Below are 23,283 nucleotides of genomic sequence, written 5' to 3' on the forward strand. Positions count from 1 at the left end.
GTCATTCATAGTTCTTTCAATTAGTACAGACTGTCACTTAAAACAACTAATGGGTTTCTTGGTCTAAAGATTGCTTGCAAATCGAAGGTTTATCAGTGTCTCATCCCTTTATACTCAACAGTACAAATTACGCCTACGGGAAAGCAATAATGATGGATTTCATCAAGTCTACGAATGAAAAAACCTAAAAGTTTACTCTTAATTATGCATCGAACTTCTTAATTATATTATTTATACTTATGTTTTATTTATTATGGATTTAGTAGAATAATTGGAGAAAAAAATGAGTTAATGATTAATTTTGACAAGTTTTTGTGGAATAGACTTTCAACACAGCATTACTCCAAAACTCCGTTTTAGGCTCATAATATATTTGTTTGAAGGTAATTGAAAGATTTAACCAAAGTTATTTCATGAATCAAACCCAAAAAAATGTCAAAAAAGTGTCTAAAAATGTTTTAGAAGTTTAACGCAAAAATCTACCAAAATTTTGCTTTATTTTAATCAAGGAAAATTTTGTATTTTCTCCTTTATGTGATTTTTGCCTTATAAATAGACATTATTAGGTTAATACCTAGAGACAACCACTGTTAGTATTATTTTGATTTTTTTGTGTTCTTTATTTTATGGATTACTAAACTATTTTTCTAGTCAAAGAACCTCAAAAAACTCAAGGAGTTTATTCTCAAGAAATTTACGTATCTTTTATATGCTTATTCCGCGTATTTACAGGTATCTTTTATGGATTATTTTGATTTCGCATCCTACTTCCCAAATATGCGGAAAAACTCAATTTTTAGGCTTCCTGAGCATTCAAAGTCTATAAATACCCATTAAAAGAAGACATAATGGGGCAATCAGAAAAGATCGAAGAAAACACTCGAAGAACGCCATCGGAACCAACTCGGAAGCGGATCTCCGTTGGAAACACTCAAAGAATGCCATCAGAACCAACTCGGAAGCGGATCTCTATCAAGATTGAAGATCTCTCTCTAGTTTCTTTCGAAGTTTTATTGAGTTTCTTTATGTCTTGTGGATATTCTAATTTTGAGATGTTTCTATTTAGGATTATGAACTAATTCCCTAGATACCTAGGGAGGATGAAACCTACGATGAATCTTTTTATTTAATTTTTGTTTTTAAGCAATAAATAGTTGATTCTTATTCTCAATTATGTATGCTTATTTCTTGTTTTAATATTTTCAGGATATTAATTCATGTTTAATGTGCTTAATTTAGTGGAGCAAAAGTCTCTGTTTAATAGTAGATCTAGCATAATTGAGTGGATTTGCATGTAATCCTAGAAATAGGATGACATAAATCTATCTGATTAGAGTCAAATCTCATAGCGGAATCCATAGATCGAATTAATGTGACGATAGGGGTTCTAATCGGAAAGAGATTTCAATTAATCAACCTAGAGTCAGTTGTTCTTACTCTCGAAAGGGATAATTAATCTAATTTAGGGATTTCTACGGATCAAAACACCAGTGAATAAATCATTTAATTCAGATTCATAATAATAGGTGAAGTCTAGGTGGATTCTTTCCTGGGTATTGTCTATCTCATTGGTTAATATTCGATTATTTCTCTGTTGCATTCTTAGTTAAATTAGTTTAATAAATTTAGAATAAAAAACATCACCCCAAATTATCAGCTAAATAATAGAAAAATAGTAATTACTAATACTTTTAATCCTCGTGGATATGATATTCTCTACTCACCATAGCTATACTATTGTTCGATAGGTGCACTTGCCTTTGTCGTATTTATTGTTAGTTTGTAACCGTCAGTCACGACATTGATGCCCTAGAAGTCGCGACACCAAGTCCCTTCACCTTGAGGATGCCAAACTTCAATGAGAAATCAATATGCAGCCTACTATTAAGGGAGTTGCGTCATCGAGCCTAAAGTAGCAACACCAAGCTTCCAAGTCACGAACCACTGAAGGTGTTGAAGTGAAAAAATCATGGTCGCCATCACTGAAGCCTAGGTGTCGTGACACCGATGCTTGACGAGAGGAAAATTTGTTACATGATGAATAACTTAATCGCTATTTGATAGTAATTGACTTTTTATAAAGAAAGATATAATGATTGTCGTGAGATAAAATAGGATCATAATGGGATAATAGATTTATCCCAAAGATATTAAGGATATCCTATTAGGGTGACACACTTATGATAAGATCATTGGACAAACACTAATCGAGTAGCTTTCGTAATGATATATTATTAGGGAGAGCTCAGTCACGATACTATAGTGGAATGACTTCATGACTAAATGAGTTTATAATTAATAGGTGAAAAACTTAAACTTGATTACAAATTATTTAAGCCCTAATTACATATGTTCAATCGGTTCCTCCGCTAAATCGTTGAAACCAGAAATGAATTGCATGATTGAATCAAATGAACAGAAATGGATAGAAATGAAAAAAGTTAGATAAATGGGTTACATTCAGAAATAAATATGGTTTCTCACTAAGTATGGAAATGACCTAAGAATTAAATTAATTTTTTAATTATTTAATTAAATAATTGAAGTTCAAAAATAGAATTAAATTAATTGGTCACTATGAAATTCATTGAATGTAGAAATTAAATATATTTTCTCATAGATTTTTTACGATAAAGTTGTCATGATTTTAATAAAATTAGAATTGAGTTGAGAAAATTATTTAATTAGAAAATTAATTAATTAAAATTAATTTAATAAATAACATTTATTTTGGAAAATAGAAAATATGTATTGGGTTAGATTAAATTATAAAATTTTAGGTTAAAAGTTCAAAAGCACATATAATTGGACCCAATACATGAGAGGCCCGGATCCCATCATAATACATATGAGGAAAAGCACACCTTATTAGTCACCCCTCTCTCCTAGTTCAACTAGGAGATTGGTTTTTCAATTAAATAAGCATTATTTGTAATCTACTAATTCAATTAGGGTTTCTTTATCTTCGTCTGTAAATAAATGACATTGGTAGAGCTAAAAAAACAACAAGTGATATACAACTTTTAAGATATTGTTATTCTGAAAATTGTCAAAATTTATTTCAAAGTATAAATTCTATTTCTGGAAAATAAAATTTTACCAATTCTTATAAAAGAGAGATTTACTTTCCTACTGAAAGTAAGAAAATTATTTTTTGTTTTGTGTTTGATTCGTGATTGTTCGAGCCCACACTCGAAATAGTTTGCATACGAGAATAGTAGAGAAAGTCATTCTATTGAAATTCAAGAACGTCTAGGATCCGTCTCGCTCAAAACACAAGTACTTTTTGGGAAAAGTTTATTGCTATAAATATCACAAACCCGCTCAGTTTTTAAATTTTTATTTTTTCGATGTGCAAGAAAACCATTTATGAATCGGGATTTTCTCCAACATTCATTATATTGAGGCTTTCTTCATAATTAAAGTTAAATGATCCATCCATTCAACATTGTAAGTGTTAGAGTTTGGGTCATATTGCCTTTGTGGTGGTCTCGAAAAGTTTCCTACAGTGTCCACTTGTGCTATGGAGTCGTCATTGAGGATTGGACATGCATCAATTGTATGATCAAGGACTACATGAATACTGCAAGCTCAACTTAGGGGTGTTTTGCCTACAACCAAAATTTGAACAATTTCAATGAATTTATCTATCTTGTCTTCCAAGGAATGAGTACTTATATCATGAACCCGTCTCGTAATTCCACATTAGTTTTGAATTTCTAGGAGTTGGCCGCCATAGTTGAAATCAAATATCGCGTAACTTGATGAGTCATGTTGACTAATACCCCTCCACTCGTAGCGTCAATCATCTTCCTCTCCTTGGGAAGTAAACCTTTATAGAGATATTATACAGTGGATTGTTTAGTGATGTCATGCTGTAGGCAACTTGCATACATCTTTTTAAAGCGCACCTAGTAGAGGTGAGCAAAATTTGATTTGACTCAAAAAAGTCAAGAAATAGTTCGAATCTTGAATTATTCGAATCGAGTTAATCGAATCAACTCAATTTTTTTTTTCAAATTTCAAATTCAAGTCAAGTTGAATTTTCAAATTCGAATAACTCGAATATTTTGAATAAATCAAATATAAACTATATTATTTTAAATTTTAAATTTTAAATCTATATTATACCAAAACCCAAACCCTTTTACCTTATCCCATTTCCCCCACAAAGCCGTCTACCCCCAATTGGCCAACCCTACCATTTTCCTAATTTCCCCCAAATCAAACCCTCCATCCCTTGAAACCCTTAAATCCATTCTTCTTCTTTTTCAAAAATCCCTAAATTAAACCATTCATTATTTTTCTTCTCCATCAGTTCATTCAACCCCCCAAATCAAAATCCCTACCTCCATTCTTCTTTTTCTTTATCAGTTTATCGAGCTTCCTTACGTTAAGCAAATCCCTCGCCATCTCTGGTCTCTGTTAGCTTCAAAACTAGTGTTCCTTTTAGCCGATACTGCTCCATTCTCTTTAGTATTAACCTCAACTTTTCTACATCTCCTAAGTTTGTCCCAAAACACTGAGCAATATATATATATATATATATATATATATATAAGATAATTGCTACGTGAGAAATATATATATTCTTTTGTCTCAAAATTTTATGTAACTTACTAATAAAATTCTACTGAATTTTTTTACCCTTTCAAACATAGTTAACATCTTACCGATCAAAAGCAAAGAGAGCTAGCAAGCATTTCATGGTTTTTGTATGTCTAGTGAAATTATGTTTCGGAACTTTTCTCTGAGCTCTCAAAAATTATTGTTGGATCATATTGCTTGTTAAAACTCAATAAGATTATGAACCGCTTCACGAATTGACTTTTACAGTGTTTGACTGTTCTACTTGTAATATTGATGAAAGATTTAAGGACAATTCCACCATTTCATTTAATGTTGTCTGGCAGGCATATCTATTTATACTTTTCTGGTAGTCTACTAGTTACCAAGTTTCATATTAGACTTTGACAATATTATTAAATGTTCATTATTAAGATTATAGTTTACTCTGTTGAATTGAGCCTACTCTTCTAAGCTATTAATCTGTTACTAAATTAGTTAGGTTGTTATCCATAGCAGTTACTATTTGTATTCTATAAATACTATCACTATAATATACAATGACAGATTACTAGTCAAAATACAAAAGATTTCTTTCAAATACTCAATAAACTCTGTCTATACTCAGCAGTACTTTGTTCACTCTATTTCTCAATAGTTAACAACTTACTGTAGGTGTTGACATGGTATCAGTCATCTAAAGGTTCTGGAGACCTGCCTCAATGACTGCCAACTCTGACTCTATTGATCCTGGATGTCTGGCGTTCACTAACGCTAGATTCGTCCAGTTATTTTCTCATCATGAGACTATTAAGTTAGATGAAGACATGTTTGTTCAGTGGCAGCAGCATGTTCGGTTGATTGTCAAAGGTTATAAGCTGACCAGATTTTTGGATTACACTTTTTTGATTCCATTGTATTTTGTGCAGTCTCCGAAAGGCTCGCTCGTTCCAAATCCAAATGTGGCAGCCTTTGTTCAACAGGATAGGTTATTAGCTTCATAGTTACTTTCCACGATTAACCCCTCCATTTTATCTTCTTTTACAGAAGCATGATCTGCGTGTGATGTGTGAAACACCGCCACACGACTTTTCGCTCTACTCACCGTTGCGAAACTCTCTTGTCTTCATCATGATTTACTTTCTCTCAAGAAAATGAGTCTCTCAGTCAAAAAGTATGTGGCTAAGATCCAAAATATGAGTGCCTTGATTACGGCTTCTGATTCACGGATCTCCGAGGAAGAGAAAGTAGAGACTCTGCTTGCAAGCCTACCTCCTGAGTTTGATGCCGTTATTACACTCGCTTCGTTCTCATAGGAGCCTTTGTGTTTTCAATGCCTTGTCGACATGCCTCTTGAGTACGAGAATCGTCAAGCGTATGTGGTCTAGGAGATACCTTTTTGTGCCAACCTCTTAGAGACCATTCCATCACTGGCCATGGAGGTTCTATTTGTGGTAGTCGTCCCCTGGCTAGAGGCTGTGGGTGAGGGTTCAGGTATTGGGTTCAATGCCAGATCTGCAGACAGTTCGGGCATCTCGCTCAGAGGTGTTTCTACCGCTACAATTGTGACTACGAGGGGCCGTCATCGGATGCATAGATGTCATCTCCACTGTCGTCGACTTATGATGGAATGACAAAGCTAAAGAATTATTTTTCGGGTTATGCGTATGTATCTAAAACTGTTAGGGGTTATAACCCCTTCGTTCAAAACAATAATGATGGTCTGTGTGGTAGGACCCTTGATGGTGTTAATTTTCATTTGGTGTCTGACTGTGCACCATATTTTACGCCTAGGCATCTTCATCATGTGGGTACTAGGCCGATTGGGCCTTTTTGGTTTAATGGCCATAGGCCTACTCCTTATGGTCGCTCTAGGCCGATTGAGCCTACTGGGTTTAGTAGCCAAATGCAGCTGCCCCCAATCAAGAATTTGGGGGTATCTCACATTCTTTTGGGCTGCATGCTCCAACTCTGCCAAATGGGTCAGTTTCGAATTGTGTAGAGCTTAGTGTTCCTCCTGAGTATAGCCGTAACCTTAGAGGTCCGAGTGATGATGTTGCCGGCTCATTCGTTCCTTGGCGGACCAAGCCTCGAGCTCGAGTTTACAGTGGATCTAACCCATATATTGGGCTCCCTCGTATACCTGATTTGCATATTTCTGATGTTTCTGAATCCACTAGGTCTCATATTAATGCCACTCAATACGGCTCCAACTGTGATGGCACTGACTCTTATATTCTTATACCGGTCGGCACTACGTCCTGGTATACCGACTCAGGTGCTATACATCATGTATGTCACGATGCCTCTGCATTGCATGACTCTACTCCTTATTTAGGTAAATCATCTCTCTTAATGGGTGACGAGACTCCCACCACGATCTCGTCTATTGGAAATACGATTTTACCTATGCACACTAAATTTCTTTTGTTATCTAATGTTTTGTGTGTTCCAACTATAAGAAAAAATCTATTGTCAGTCTCTTAGTTTGCCACTAACAATGGTGTGTTTTTCGAATTTCACCCAACATATTGTGTTATTAAGAATAGTGTGACTCGGGAGATCTTGCTGACGGGTCACATTCGTGATAAGCTGTATCACTTTTCAATGTCAGGTACGTCTGTTCAAATTGTTGTAGCCCCTTCTGCTGCTAACATTAGACTTCAAAATCGTTCTGATGCCTCAACTATGTTTTCTTTGTGGCACAAACACCTTGGCCATCCATCTGATTCTGTCATTAAATCTGTTTTGAGTAAATGTAATATTGCTTCGAATAAACTTTGTCTAAATAGTGTTTGTTCTGTATGTCAAAAAGGAAAGTCTATAAATTTCCCTTTCTCGATTCGACTACTAAATACAATGATCCATTTGCCTTGGTTGTCTCTGATGTCTAGGGACCTGCGTCAGTTGCTTGTGGTAATAATTGGTATTATGTGTATTTCATTAACATGTGTACTCAGTTTACTTAAATTATCTTATTTGACAAAAGTCTCAAGTAGTGGATTGCTTCATTCAGTTTCAGCAATTAATCAAAACACAATTTGGGAAATATATTAAACAATTTCAGAATGACTGGGGTGGCGAGTATTGAGCCTTCACTTCTGTTCTAGCAACTCAAGAAATACTTCATCGCTTGTCATGTCTGCATACCTCTAAATAGAATGGCGTGGCTAAAGGCAAGCATCGACATATTGTTGACATAGGCATCACACTTTTGGTACAAACAAATCTCTCTATGGACTTTTGGGCCTATGTTTTTTATTGTGTTGTTCATCTCATCAATCGTCTTCCTACCTCAGTACTGAATAGGCAGTCCTCGTATAGAGCTCTTCATGGACAAGATCCCACATATGATCATCTATGTGTATTTGGGTGTTGCTGCTTCCCTTATTTACGTCCATTTCAGCGTCATAAGTTAGATTTTCGATCACAACTGTGTACGTTCTTGGGATATAGTTGTATTTGATAAACAATGGTTTTTGTCTCCTCCATCTGCTACGCAGGGTTTCGTGTCCTCATTTGGTTCTACAACCATGTTTGTACCTCTGGTTAAAATTGTATCTTCTCAGCATGTGGAACTCTCATCCGATCTACCTTCATCTTCCTCCCATGTTTGCTGCTCTTCAACTATTATTTCTACAGTTCGTCAGACTAGGGTGGACTCTAACCATGAGCCTCATAGTTTTTCCTTATTACCCAATGAAGATGTGGCTTCTGGCTCTGTCATACCTACATCTAGCTCTCCTCTAGTTTTCGAATCTTCTTTACCTCTGACGAATACTCATCTGATGGTTACTCGGTTCAAGGCTGGCATTTTTAAGCCCAAGGCTTTGTCTATTCAAGTTGTTGAGCCCCACACCATTGAAGAGGCTTTTTCTACCGCAGAATGGCGTGCTGCAGCTCAAGCATAATTTGATGCTCTCATTAATAATTCCACATGAGATCTCATTTTATTACCACCTAATCGTGAGGCAATCGGATGTAAATGGCTTTTCAAAGTCAAGAAAAATCTTGATGGCACTATTGCTCGTCAAAAGGCATGGTTAGTCGCAAAAGGATGTTCTCAAGTTCCTATGTATGATTTCAATGAAACCTTCAGTCCAGTAGTACAACCTGCTACTATTTGAGTGATCTTGTCCGTTGCAGTTTCTAGAGGGTGGCAGCTTCGTCAAGTTGATGTGAACAATACCTTTTTAAATGGCGATCTTGCTGATGAGGTGTTTATGCAACAACCTCTGGGATATTTTCAATATGAGTCAAATGGAAAACCGTTAGTCTGTCGTTTGAAGAAAGCTTTGTATGGTCTTCGTTAGGCTCTGCGTGCTTGGTTTGATAAATTGAAGTATTTTCTTATTTCTATTGGCTTTGTCATGTTTAAATCTGATGTGTCTTTGTTTGTTCGACTTACGACTAACTCCGTTCTTTATGTTCTTGTATATGTAATAACATTATTGTTATCGAAAGTGTACCTATCTGTATAAATAGCTTTGTTCAGCAGCAGAACGATGAATTCTCCCTTAAAGATATGGGTGATCTCCACTATTTTCTCAAGATTGAGGTTACTCATTCCTCCACGGGGTGTCTTCATCTTTGCCAGAAAAAGTACATCCATGAATTACTTGAACGGAGTTTTATGTCTCATGCTAAGAGTGTCCATACTCCAATGATTAGCTCGTCTACTCTATCTAAGGATGAAAGGGATCGTCTCACTGATCCTACTGAGTACAGATGTCTTGTCGGTGCTTTACAATACATAGTCTTGACTCGTCCGGATGTTGTTTATGCAGTGAACCGTATATGCCAGTTCATGCATGCGCCCACTTTTGTTCACCTATTGCCTTAAAAAGAATTTTGCGGTACTTAAGCGGTACACTTGATTATGGGATTGATTTTTGGCCATCCGATCGGCTTTCTTTAGTTGGATATGCGGACGCTAACTGGGGGTTGGATTTTAATGATCGCCGCTTTACGATGGGTTACTGTGTGTATTTTGGTCACACACCTATTTCTTGGTGTTCCAAAAAGCAGCCTGTGGTTTCACGATCTATAGCTGAGGCTGAATATCGAAGTCTTGCTTCAGCTACTAGTGATGTTACTTGGCTAGTCTCGTTACTCAAGGAGTTGCACCTCTAAAGTGTTGATCCACCAACTGTTTGGTGTGACAATTTTAGTGCAGTTTCCGTAGCGGCTAATCCTGTTTTACATTCCAAGTTCAAACATGTCGAGCTTGATCTGTTTTTTGTTCGACAAAATGTCGCTGATGGCTCTATTGTTATTGGTGAGGTTCCTGTGTGTGATCAAGTAGCTGAGATTCTAACCAAGCCACTTTTTGTCTCGTTTTTTTCTAGATTTCAGAATCTTCTTCGAGTCTTACCTATCGAGAAGATGGGTGAATGTTAAGAGTATAGTTTACTCTGTTGAATTGAGCCTAGTCTCTAAGCTGTTAGTCTGTTATTAAATTTGTTAGGTTGTTATCCATAGTAGTTACTATTTGTATTCTATAAATACTATCACTATAATGTACAATGACAGATTACTAGGCAAAATACAAAAGATTTCTTTCAAATACTCAATAAACTTTGTTTATACTCAGCAGTACTTTGTTCACTCTATTTCTCAATAGTTAGCAACTTACCATAGGTGTTGACAATCCGATATGTTAGTTTTCTTGTCTAAATCTTTACATTTGAATTATGTATAGTGAAGATGATATGTTAGTTTTCTTGTCTAAATTTTTACATTTGAATTATGTATAGTGAAGATTTCAAAGGGAATTCTATAAAATATTTGGTAATGAGACTCTCCTGTTTCATAAATTTTAACTTTTTGGTTTCAAGATATTTGGTATTAGGTCACAACTTTGGGATCTTTTTAAGTTCTCAATTTTTGTTCTTTTAAATATTCATACCTCGCCTATTTTGAGATAAATATTGGGATAAAGATCTCTAAAACCCCTTCAGATACATGACCAATATATGATTATTATATGTTTTGTATTATAATATTGTTGTGTCGTTTATTTGGACTTATGTTGTGTTGCTTTAATTTGTTTTCTTGTTTAAAAATTTTAAAGAAAAATATTTTAAAAAATTACATAAAAATAAACAACACCAAAGCTATTTTTTTTAATTTAACTCGAAAAAATATATCCGATTTGAATCACATATCACTCAACTCAATTCGGGAAAATTTTAAATCAAGTTAGGATAATAAAATAATATTCGGCAACTTGATTAACTCAAAATTCTTTCATTTTCATATAGTGACTTTAAGTCCTATTGTCGGATTCCACAAATCTCTCTTCATAGTATTCATATAGTATCCATGATATATTATTTTTTATTTAGAAGTTTAGTCCAAATGTACATATGATGTGGAAAAAAAAGATGATGTGTCCCCTTTTAATTAGAGGGGACTATAGATAATGTGGTAGAAATGGTCTATAAAATAATTTTTCCTGCTGTTGGGATGGAGGTTGATTATTCTGGTTACCTATTTTGCATTATTGTGGGTAAAGAATGGACTGGCAATGCATATTTAGGATGCTTGAAATTTTGTCTTTGGCCAATGTTGCATAGAATGCTTTGAATCTGTGACATGCATGTTCAACTAGGCTTAACAGCTTCTTGACAAGAGAAGCTTTTTATAAGAAGCTCAAACTGATATAGAAAGTTTGCACTGCATTTGCATGCCATTTTGGTTACACTCGGTTTTTCAGATTTGTTTCAAAAGAAAAGAATTTGGGTAGGTTACACTGAATTTAGAGATACATATAGAGTTGAGGTTAAAATACTTTGTAACTCTCACAGTTCCTGCTTCCTGCTTATCAATTCTAAACCTTCTATTGGCCTTAATGTTTGATTCACGATAAAACAATAAATTGCTGTCTTTCTGTCATATTCACTACACCACCAACATAACCATTTTCTAATTTTGGCAAAAAAATAAATAATAAAAATTAATAATGTCTTTTTCTAAAATAACTTAAAAGGGTAACTATATAAATAGTAATTCAAATAGTAGCATTTTTTTATTCACTTAAGTTTTAGTGATTAATGTCAACAAAATTTACAGTAAATTTGGTTGGCATGAATAGCCAACTCATTCCGGATCTATTTCAAAGAGGAATGATTATTCCGTAATTTGGCTCAACGAATTCTTTAATTTATCGAATTGAAATTCATGCCTTATACATTAACATTCTTTATTTTCATCAAATAATAGCTATTTCGCTCAACAACAATTTTTTTTTTCAATTTTACCCTCATTATTTCAGACCAGATCAAGATAAATTTCGTCAAGCTTGAATGTGTATTTTCCTCACAAAAAAACAAATAACTTTTTGAGTTTTATTTTTTATTAGTATTAGGGGGTAAACAACGAATAAAATAACCGAAATGAAAGCTTGAAGCTATGGAAGACCACAAAAATGCAATGGAAGCTGAAGATTATTCTTGTAGATATAGGTTTACTGTTAAGGGTTTTTTTTTTTTGAAAAAACAAAGTAGAAAATAAGAATGAGGAGGTTATGAGAAATTTGTCGATGAAATTTCATGAACCCTTGACGATGATTGATGGCCATAATGAGTACGACTGTGACGGTGATGAGCTGGGAATAGGAAGATTTTGAAAAAAAAAAAAAAGATTAAAGTTGGTTCATTCAAAGAGAGAATCAAAGAAAGAAAGAGATAAAATAATAATAAAATAAAATTTTAGGTAGGTTTTAATAATATTTCTAGATATTTAAATATAATAAAATAATTTTACATATGATTTTAGATTTATTTTAAATAAATCATATTTTTATAAATAATATATTATACTATTGTACTATTAAATATATTATAATATATATTACTAAATTATATTTTTAATTATAATATTAAATTGTTTACATATATTATTTTATTTTTTATGAATTATACTAATTTAATTTAATTTATATAAATACTTAATAATATAATAAAAATATTATAATTATTTTAAAGGTAATAATGTCATTTAACACTTATTCTTAATCTAATCGATAACATCATTTTCGCCAACCAAAGAACCTAATGCTATTAGTTGTTTACTACATTTAACCAACAAAACAATGTAATATCTATTATTTCTATATTCCATTTTTTTATCATTTATTTGTTAAATCACTAATGAAGTGTTGATATTGCTATTTTCATTGGCATAATAAAAATGTATATTTTAATATTTTTAGATTTTATCAATTTAATCTTAATTTAAAAAATCAATAAATTTAACTCTCAATTTTATACATTTGTATCAATTTAGTGTTGATTCTTGAAAATTTAAAATTAAAACTAAAAACTTTTAAATAAAAATTTATTCAAAATTTTATTTTTCGATAAAAGTATACAATATTTTATAAAATTATAAATAACTGAATATACTTTTTTTACTTAAAATTTATTTATTAAAATAATAATTTTATAAATAAAATATTTTAAAATCCACAAACAAGATTCAAACTTTTCTTTTTCTTAGTTTTATTTTATAATAATAATTTATTTATTATACATTTGACATTATTCCTTAATTCTAGTCAAAATTTTCGAGCACTAGGCATTATCTTCAGCTATAACCATTGACACTGATAATCCTTACTTTGAACTTTAGATCTTCATATTTTCTGTCATCATGCCATCAAATTAGGAATTGGTTGTAGAGCAATCGATCATGACCTTTCATGAGTTTCCAAGACCTCATCCTCACCTATATATCCTCAAATCAAGCTTGCCCCCAAGCACAACATTAAACGCAACAAACTCATTTTGAGCAACAATCTAAAAACATCGATTCTTATCCTTTTTGACCTCAGGTTGTAGTTTTTCACTCAACCTAAAATAGTGGTCGTTACTATTGAAAAAATAAAACGAAAAAGTTGAATTTGCTTAATTTTTTTTCAATTTTTTCTCAAATTGTTTTATTAATAAATTTATTATTTTAATTAATAAACGCCATGTTAGAGAATGAGAAGAATAAATATTCATTTATTTATAAATATTTTGTATGTATTTTTATAAAATCTTATATTTTTATTGAAAAGTGAACTTTTAAATCATTTTTTAAGTTGTTTATTTTAGTTTTAAATTTTTAAGAATTAAGATTAAATTGATATAATATGTAAAGTTGAAAGTTAAATTAATTGAATATTTAGAATTAGAACTAAATTAATAGAATTTGTAAATATTAAATGGCTAAACTTATTATTATGCCAATGAAAAGATAATTATGTCAGCACTTCTTTAGTGATTTAATGAATGAGTGACTAAAATATTAAATTTTGATAATGTAAGTAATTGAAATAAAAAATTTAAATCTATATGATTAAAACAAAGATACATTGGTTCACTAGTTATATAGTTTACCAAACTTAAATTCCATAAGTTTAAGATTTTCATTTTTTTAACAAATTTGGATCAATAATCATATTGTAATCTTAGTTGTATATTCTAATTTAAAAAAAAATAGAACGTTTTACACTTGACATAAAAATGTAATTAACAACTAATTCTGTTTTAAAACATGTGTTTTTCCACCCACTAGATAGTAATAATTAATGGATTAACATAGAATTATCAATCCAATTAAAAGAAAAGAAAGACCAAGACAAAAAGAATGTTTTATTGTTTACAATATTCATAATAATTAATGGATTAAAATTATTATTAAAAGCTGAAATGGAAATTGAGAAGAAAGAAAAGAAAGTTGTATATACAAAAGAACAAACAAAACTTGTGTCAACAAATTCCTCCTATAAATAATAATAACTGTGACATAAAATATGGATCCAATGTATATTTTAACTTTAAAACACTCATGCAACTTATTAAAGTATTAATAAGTTTTTATTTTCATCATTTAATTTTAAAAAAAATTAGAGAAGATTCTTCTATTTGAAAATTTCCATTTAAGTAATTGAATTATTCGAAATTTTTTATTTAAATCATCTATTTATTAATTTTTTTCTTAAAAAAAATTTAATTAACGAGCTCTAAGCTATAATTCGATGATCGGTAAAGTAGATCAGTACCAATCGACGAGTAAAACAAGTACCATAGGTCCAAGTTGATTGGACGACTAGTGTTGGATATTGAAAAAGAAAATTATTTAGATTTTGGTTCGTAAATTCATTATATTTAAAGCTGTTTTATAAAAAAAAACTAAATTATGGGAGATAAGAGAAAATAGAACTTTTAATTTGTACAAACGATACAAATAACAAAGATTATATATCAATAACTTTAACAATGTCGTGATTTAAATAAATAAAAATTTAAATAATTTAGTGCTTATTTTATAATTTTAGTAACTTTACCAAACAAAATCATGGTGGATTTGAAAAACCAAACCAGTGATGATTGACGGAATGTGACCAGCTTAAAGTCAAGCAAGCCGATGATATACATATATCCATCAACAACTTCCAAACTGAAACTAACTTTCTCTGAGCTCCACATAGATTTCGCTTTCATGGCTCATTTTTGAACTTATATTTTACTGTATTTTCTTATCGTCTACGACTCACTTGGCCTCTCGCAATCCAACCAGGTACTTCCAAAATTTCTCATCATTTCATACAATTTCCGTCTCAAATGAATGAGATTGAAGTGTTTGAGTTGCTATACAATTCAAAACGTTTTTTTTCCTCTGATCACGTTGAGGAAATAACTGATCATATGTAAACCTTCAAGCAAGAATTTGGGTTATATATATATATATATATATATATATATATATATTGCCCTAAACTCTAATTAAAATGAATATCATAAAAATTAAATTATCAATTACGGTTTTAAATATTAATAGCTATTAAATTTTAAATTTTAATGGATTTAAATAGAGTGAGTATTCGATCAAATCGAATCAAATAAAAAAATTCAAATTAATCGAGTTGACGAATCCTATTTTATCATCTTAATTCAATTTGAAAATTTCTCGAATCGAGTCAAGTGAGATGAATACAAATTGAATATATTTGTTCGAGTTAAATTAAAAATTTACTTTGGGTTTTTGTAGCCACTATCACTCATCAAAATCAAATTTATCCACTCTAATCAAATTTATTATTAACTTTGTTTAGTTGCTTCAATTATCTTTTGGTTCTTATCACAATGTATTTTGAAATTAAAAATATATATTTAATGTAAAAATGTGATTTTGTCCACTATATTTAAACTTTTAAGATATCTAAGGTTTAATGTTTAAATCGAAGTTTGAATATGTAAATTTATTCAAGGTTAAATTACACCAACAATCACGTAACTTTGAAGTAACTGACAAAATAGTCACTCTAATTTCAATTCAGTCATTCAACTTTTGAAAAATAATAAAATAGTTACTAACGTTATCAAAAAGTGACAAATCAGTCACCATTAACATTTTCTGTTACAGGCCTAACGGGACAGGTGACGTGGCCAGTTAACTTGCCACGTTGGACGAGGCAAAATTTCAATTCAGTCACTCAACTTTAAAAAAGTAACAACTCAGTCACTAGCGTTATTGAAAAGTGACAAATCAGTCACTAACGTTATCGAAAAGTGACAAATCAATCATCCATTAACATTTTCCGTTATAGGTCTAACGAGACATGTGATGTGGCCAATATATTAGCTAATGTGGTTAATTAACTTGCCACGTTAGACGAGGTAAAGTTTAGTGACTATTTTTTTCGTCTTTTCCTTTTTTGTTTTTCATAGATGGCCCAATATTTTTAATTTTTTGCGTAAATGGCTCAATATGTTTATACTTCTTCTTTCTATCCTAACAATCTTGCCGTTATCGTCTCCACCACAACCATCTTTAGCGTCACCATCGTTGACCTCCAAACCACCATCCTATCTTTTTTTTTCTTTTTCCACCCCCCAATAGAGGAGTCACATGATTGGGATCCAACTGTCTTTTTTTATTGCCCAAAGTCATTAACTCTAAAAAAACTAGATTAAAATGGGATTGAAGATAATTTTAGGTCAAACTATCAAATGGTGAGGAGAAAATCCTCCAAAGCAACATTCAAGTGATTCAAAAACCAAAACGACTCGGATTTGTCGAGATCTTCATGGGATATGATGATATAAACAAAAGGGTCGTTGATTAAGCTAAACAACACTAACTTCATTGTCAAAATGATCAAGTTGCATAAAACAAAATAAAAAAACAAAAAAGAGGAACATCTAGACAAACCAAACAATCGATTGAACCCATAATTTTTTGGAACAAAGATAGTGGTTCCTCCAATGGGACAACCAAATGTTGACAAGTCAAATTTTGGGTCGGGTCAGTGATTAGCAAGATCCCCAAGTCAAAATCGGACTAGATATTGTAGCAAAGGAGGATGAAAGGTGGATTAGAAGAAGAGCGGCGGAGATGGTCGGCAACGAAAGCTGGGGTCGAGATGAGGTAAGTCCAATCATTGGAAAGGGATTTGAGTCGAGTCACAAACCTAAGGGGTAATCTAGAAAGGATATAAAAAATGGTATTTTAGGTTAATGACAATGAGTAAGCCATGGTTCTCTATTTTCTTCCTGAACAAGAAGAATTCATTCAAGGGTTTTATTTGTTCTTCTTTTTAGGTGTCTGGTTTTTTAAATTTAGTAATACCGATTTGTTATTTTTTGAAAGTAGAGTGACTGAATTGAAAGTTGAGTGACTATTTTTTTCATTGATACCAAAGTTGAGTGACTGTTTTGACATTTATCTTTATATATTTTTTGGGCTAGAAATAACTTGATGGTTAGTTAACTACCATGTCACTTTTTCATTACGTTTATAACAGAAAATGGTTAAAATGATTGTTTTATTTTTTTCGAAAGATGAGCGATTGAATTAAAACTAAAACGAATATTTTGCTAACTAATTCGAAATTAAATTATCTGTTGGTGTAATTTTTTACCTTTTATTCAATTAAAAACCGATTAAATAAAAACACCAAGGGTTATGTTGAAATTATCGAGGTGGATAAGATAACTACTCAAAATCTTCTTTGAAATTTAAACGGGAAATAGCATTTCAGAAACACCTGAAATCTGAGATTTCCTCGTCCCAAATGCAGCTTGCTATCTATATCTTCATGGTATCGATTCCTAGTAATTGTTTAAGTTCAAACCCTTCCTTCATTTTGTTTTACAGCTTCTATCGTTTTAATCTCTAAGTTCTTCTTCATTATCCTGCTACGTGCTTCACTTCAATCTTTTTCTCACAATATCCCCTTCCGGGCGTTTTCCACGCTTTCTTTTTGTCAGTAACATATCTGATAGCACAGAAAAGTGAAAATGCTTCAAAGCACTTGACTTTTAGCTTTCATATTTGTTTTTTTAATTGTTTTTCTGCCATTTATTTAGCAACAATATTTGGCTTTCATGCTGAAATTATACCGTTTAGCATAATTACTACCATTCCAACTATCTTTAAATCTTCAGGCTTTCAGAGCAAAGACTTGATCTGGGAACTCAAAAAATGGGTAGATTTTCAATACCCATGTTGGGAATTCTACTGTTATGCTGCTTAGCAGCTGTTTCAGAAGCAACATATGCGAAGTACAAAGACCCAAAACAGCCAGTGGGTGTTAGAATCGAAGACTTAATGAGCAGGATGACTTTGGCTGAAAAGATTGGCCAAATGACTCAGATCGAACGCAGCGTTGCTACCCCAGATGTGATGAAGAAGTACTTTATTGGTATAAACAGAATCACCTTTCGAACAATCTTTGATGTGCCAACATTTTAGTTTTCACATGTTTTGATTAAATCGTTTAGATATCTCATTTGTTCTATTTCTATGATCGTCTTCCTTAATTAGAAAATACACTATGATTTGTTCTATTGGTTAACTTTTCTCATTTTCTTTTAGTAAAATGGACATTTGATAAGCAGATAAATCCACTTATAAAGGTTTCTAACTTTACTATCATTGTGTAATGCAGTAATCTTTTTTTTTTCTCTTATAATTTGCCTAAATGGTTGTCTCACTTAATGGTATTCTTTAATGAATTGTGAGGTAATTGGAGGTTCTATGGATTTTGCAGGGAGTGTTTTGAGTGGCGGAGGGAGTGTGCCGGCCATAAAAGCTACTCCTGAGACTTGGATTAAGATGGTGAACACAATTCAAAAGGGTTCCTTATCCACCCGTCTTCAGATTCCGATGATATATGGGATTGATGCAGTTCATGGCCACAATAATGTGTACAAAGCTACTATTTTTCCTCATAATGTTGGTCTTGGAGTGACCAGGTAAGGCCTCTATCTTTGAGGTAAACATGTTATTTGATTTTCTATTTTTCTTATTGTTCAAGGTTATACATTTTGCCTGAGGTTTGGACTTTCCCCTTTTGATTTGTTAGACAGAAAGTTGTTATCCTATGTTGTCTTAAGTGTCTTATTGTTAAAGTGGAATGGTGCATTCAGGTAGAAATTGTAATAGTACCAACTTTAATGGCTGAAATTTTGAACAATTGCAAATTGCATTCTCATTGAAATATTAGAGTAATCTTTCCATGAATTTGGTGTTCTATTCTACTCTGTTTTTGAAATATCAAAATGGACAACATTCTGGGAATTTACAGATTGAAGAATAATGAGATAGCTTAAGTTACATTTGAGTTTTGATACCCTATCAATCAAGCAGGTGATGGTGAGACTTGGAACTAAAGTCAAATCAATAGTTCGAAGATTTCTTTTTTGGGATTATTTATCTTTTTCATTTGCTCTTCAGGGATCCTCAGCTTATCAAGAAGATTGGAGATGCAACTGCTCTCGAAGTTAGAGCTACAGGAATCTCCTATGTTTTTGCTCCATGCATTGCGGTAATGCTGAATATTGTGAGAAGCCTAGACCATGTCTACTAATAGTGCGTTTGTTTTTACTTCTGCTGTTGATGTTTAATAGGTTTGCAGAGATCCAAGATGGGGTCGATGCTATGAAAGCTACAGTGAGGATCATAAGATTGTTCAGTTAATGACTGAGATTATACCTGGTTTACAAGGAGACATCCCTGGCAATTCTAAAAAGGGTGTTCCCTTTGTTTCTGTAGAGTAAGTCTTTACTATAAACACACAGTTATGATGGCAAATTCCCAAATCACGAGTTTCCTTAGTTTCTCTTAAATCTTTTGTACGTGTTTAGGTGTATTCATGTTGCAGGGTTGCATTGCAGACCATTTTGTCTTCAAATATACATGACTTGAATAATGGAAACAAAGTACTAGGTCCACCAAACTCTTCATTATGATACCTCATTAGTTGGATGAGGATAAATTATCTGATTTGCTGATTGGAAAGCTATTTCATTGTTCTCGAAGTTTCTACACCCAACACCCATATCCGACACATTTTCGGACATGTGCATGGAGATACGACCTCCAAGGATCCTCCAAATATATGAAAATACATAATAATAATAATAATAAAAAAAGGTTGAACATACCCATACACTCACTCCCAAGTCCGAATAAGATAATTGGAAAGTGTAAGCAACCAAGTCCGAATAAGATAATTGGTAAGTGTCTGCTTCCTTTAGATGTATAACATTTTTCTATAGTGGTCAGCTCATCTATCTACTGCTTTATGCTGAAGGCAGGGTAGGTACAGATCAAGCAAAATATTAGCCCCAGCTTATATATTGAACATTGAAGTATTTTCCAGTTATATGCATCTATTTCTTTGTATTTTTCTTCTTCGGTTATGCATTCTAACTGGAAAAATGAACTCCAGGTTAGCATAAAGTAGACAATTCCCTTCACTTTTTCACCTGATTCAGTGTAAGTATAGCTGCTGAAATTTCATTTCTAGGAAAAATGATAAATATGAAGTTTTATAGGTTCTCATAATGCATGCTTGAAGTAGTTAGTCAAATTGGTCAGATTAAGTCTTGGTTTTTAACTAGTCAATTGATTTCCATTACTAGAAAAAAGGTGGCAGCACACTAAACACTTTTTGGGAGATGGAGGTACTACAAAGGGCATAAATGAGAACAATACTCTGATTAGCTTGAATGGACTACTCAGCATTCACATGCCAGCATATCTAAACTCTATTAGAAAGGGTGTTGCAACAATTATGGTATCCTATTCTAGTTGAAATGGGAAAAAGATGCATGCTAATCGTGATCTTGTGACCGGCTTCCTGAAAAACAAGCTAAAGTTCAGGGTAACAAAATGACTTGAACTAAATGTTTATCTACCTACAAAAATCAGTGTATAGCATTTCGTTTGACATATTTCTTTGGGTGTATTTCAGGGTTTTGTTATATCAGATTGGCTCGGTATTGATAAGATCACCTCTCCTCCACATGCTAACTACTCTTATTCTGTAGAAGCTGGAGTTGGTGCTGGTATTGATATGGTCGGTGAATATTTAGTACTATTATTATCTACGTCATTTATTCAAATATTTGATGCACACGCTGTACCATTTCTTGTTTAGTATATAGCATTTCCTTTGACATCCCCTCAAGCATTTAAGATTTTTATACGCAATCTCTGGGTGTTGTGCAGATCATGGTTTCTAATTTCACGGAGTTCATTGATGTCCTAATCTATCAGGTTAAGCACAATATCATTCCAATAAGCAGGATTGATGATGCTGTAAAGAGGATCTTGAGAGTAAAAGTTGTCATGGGTTTCTTTGAGAATCCAATGGCTGATTACAGCCTGGTGAACCAACTAAGGAGTCAGGTACCTTCCATTGAACCTATTCTGTTGTTATGAATGGACTTCGATGCTCGCCATTTATTGTCAGACATGGGCTTTATTAAACAATATCGAGCTTTGAACAGGAGCACAGGGAGTTAGCAAGGGAAGCTGTGAGGAAAACCCTTGTCCTGCTGAAGAACGGTGAATCTGCTGATAAGCCATTGTTACCCCTTCCCAAGAAAGCAACTAAGATACTAGTATCCGGAATTCATGCTGATAACTTGGGCTATCAATGCGGAGGCTGGACCATCACATGGCAGGGTCTTGGTGGCAATGATCTCACTAGTGGTACGTCTTGAATTCAATCTTCAAAATATATTCAAGCATATAGGCTTCAGTTTGACAAATAGAATGACCCAGAAAAGCATTCAAGTTTTGTCCGGCGGTGGCCTCCAAAATCTGAGCATGGTCACATATCAGGCACTGGTTTTCAACATCTGAAATGAATCAATTGGTAAAAATCATTGTGCAAACCTTGCTAGTGCTATTAATGATTCATCTTAAGGGCGTAGTTTAAGCTTTGTTGAAGTCCTTATTTTCTTATGTCTTGTATGGTTTCTGTTATCATGGAAGCTTTAGATTGATCGGTGATAGTGGATATCAAATCAAAATATTCTACATTCGACTTAAGACAGTCTGCATGATCGCAGGCACCACTGCCCTCCAGGCAATTAAAAATACGGTTGATCCGACCACTCGAGTTGTCTACAGTGAGAACCCTGATTCAGACTTTGTCAAATCCAACAAATTCTCTTTTGCCATTGTTGTTGTGGGAGAACCCTCGTATGCAGAAACATTTGGTGATAGCCTGAATCTTACGTTATCCGAGCCTGGTCCACGTGCCATTTACAATGTTTGTGGGGCTGTGAAATGTGTTGTTGTTGTCATCTCTGGCCGGCCAGTTGTCATGCAACCCTATCTCTCGTCAATTAATGCACTTGTAGTAGCATGGCTTCCAGGGACCGAGGGCCAAGGTGTTGCTGATGTGCTGTTTGGTGACTATGGGTTCACCGGCAAGCTTGCAAGGACATGGTTCAAGACTGTTGACCAGCTCCCCATGAACGTTGGTGATCCGCACTACGACCCTCTTTTTCCATTTGGATTTGGTCTGACTACTAAGCCTACGGAAGGTTAGTTAGGCATTGCTCTTTTGAAAACAATTGTCATGGAAAAGTGTGGGTTGTAATATCAAGTGTGTTAACATTAGTATAAAAATTGTGGTAAAAGTTGTAATGCTAATTTTAGACGTGATATTAGACACTAAAAATAAATTAATTTAAATTATTTAATATAATATACATGAAATGTACATTTTAAATACCTTTTAAGTAATTAATATAAATATTTATATAACTAATGGTGCATGAAATATTTTAAAATTTTTAAATATAATGATAAATTATTATTTTAATATAATAATTAATAATATTTAAAAATTTAATATAATGATATGTAAAATATTTAAATAATAATAAATGTTAGAACTAATGGTAGAACATATTGCTTTTCTAAAAAAAAATGCAAGTTCAAACATTAAAAATGTCTTGTTAGTAGAGACAGAAACTCATAACACGGGCAATAAAACGGATGTAAAAAATATAAAAAAATAAAATATTTAAAAAAAAATTGGATAGATATAGTCAAGAGAGAAAATGTCTTGAAATTAGAGGCGTGCATTCAATCAGTTCGATCCTTTTATGACAATAACCGAATAAACTAAAAATTTTATATTGACTGAATTAATCAATAGAGGTGATCGTGGACTGAGCCAGAACAGAATTTTAGACTCACTTGATAAGCTCAAACCTAGTCCAAAAAAATGGGTCTAAAATTTTTTCAAACCCAATTCAAATTATAAATGCTAACCTTGACCCCGGCCCAGCCTAAATTAAGTTTTTTTTTTAAAACTATTTTATTATATAAAACAAACTCAAATGCAAACTGAAACGGATCTGATTGAAAATAAAATAAACAAATAGTTTATACATAAGACTTTATTTTCATTATAGC

The 23,283-nt window shown here is 32.7% G+C and overlaps 1 pseudogene; it reads left to right on the top strand.

The window, feature by feature from the left end:
• The first annotated feature begins 17,519 nt into the window (after nucleotides 1-17,519).
• LOC108457587 (uncharacterized) lies at nucleotides 17,520-22,618 on the top strand (annotated as a pseudogene).
• The last annotated feature ends 665 nt before the right edge of the window (nucleotides 22,619-23,283 follow it).

This window comes from Gossypium arboreum, chromosome 7 (assembly GCF_025698485.1).
Source record: "Gossypium arboreum isolate Shixiya-1 chromosome 7, ASM2569848v2, whole genome shotgun sequence".
NCBI classification, from domain to species: domain Eukaryota; kingdom Viridiplantae; phylum Streptophyta; class Magnoliopsida; order Malvales; family Malvaceae; genus Gossypium; species Gossypium arboreum.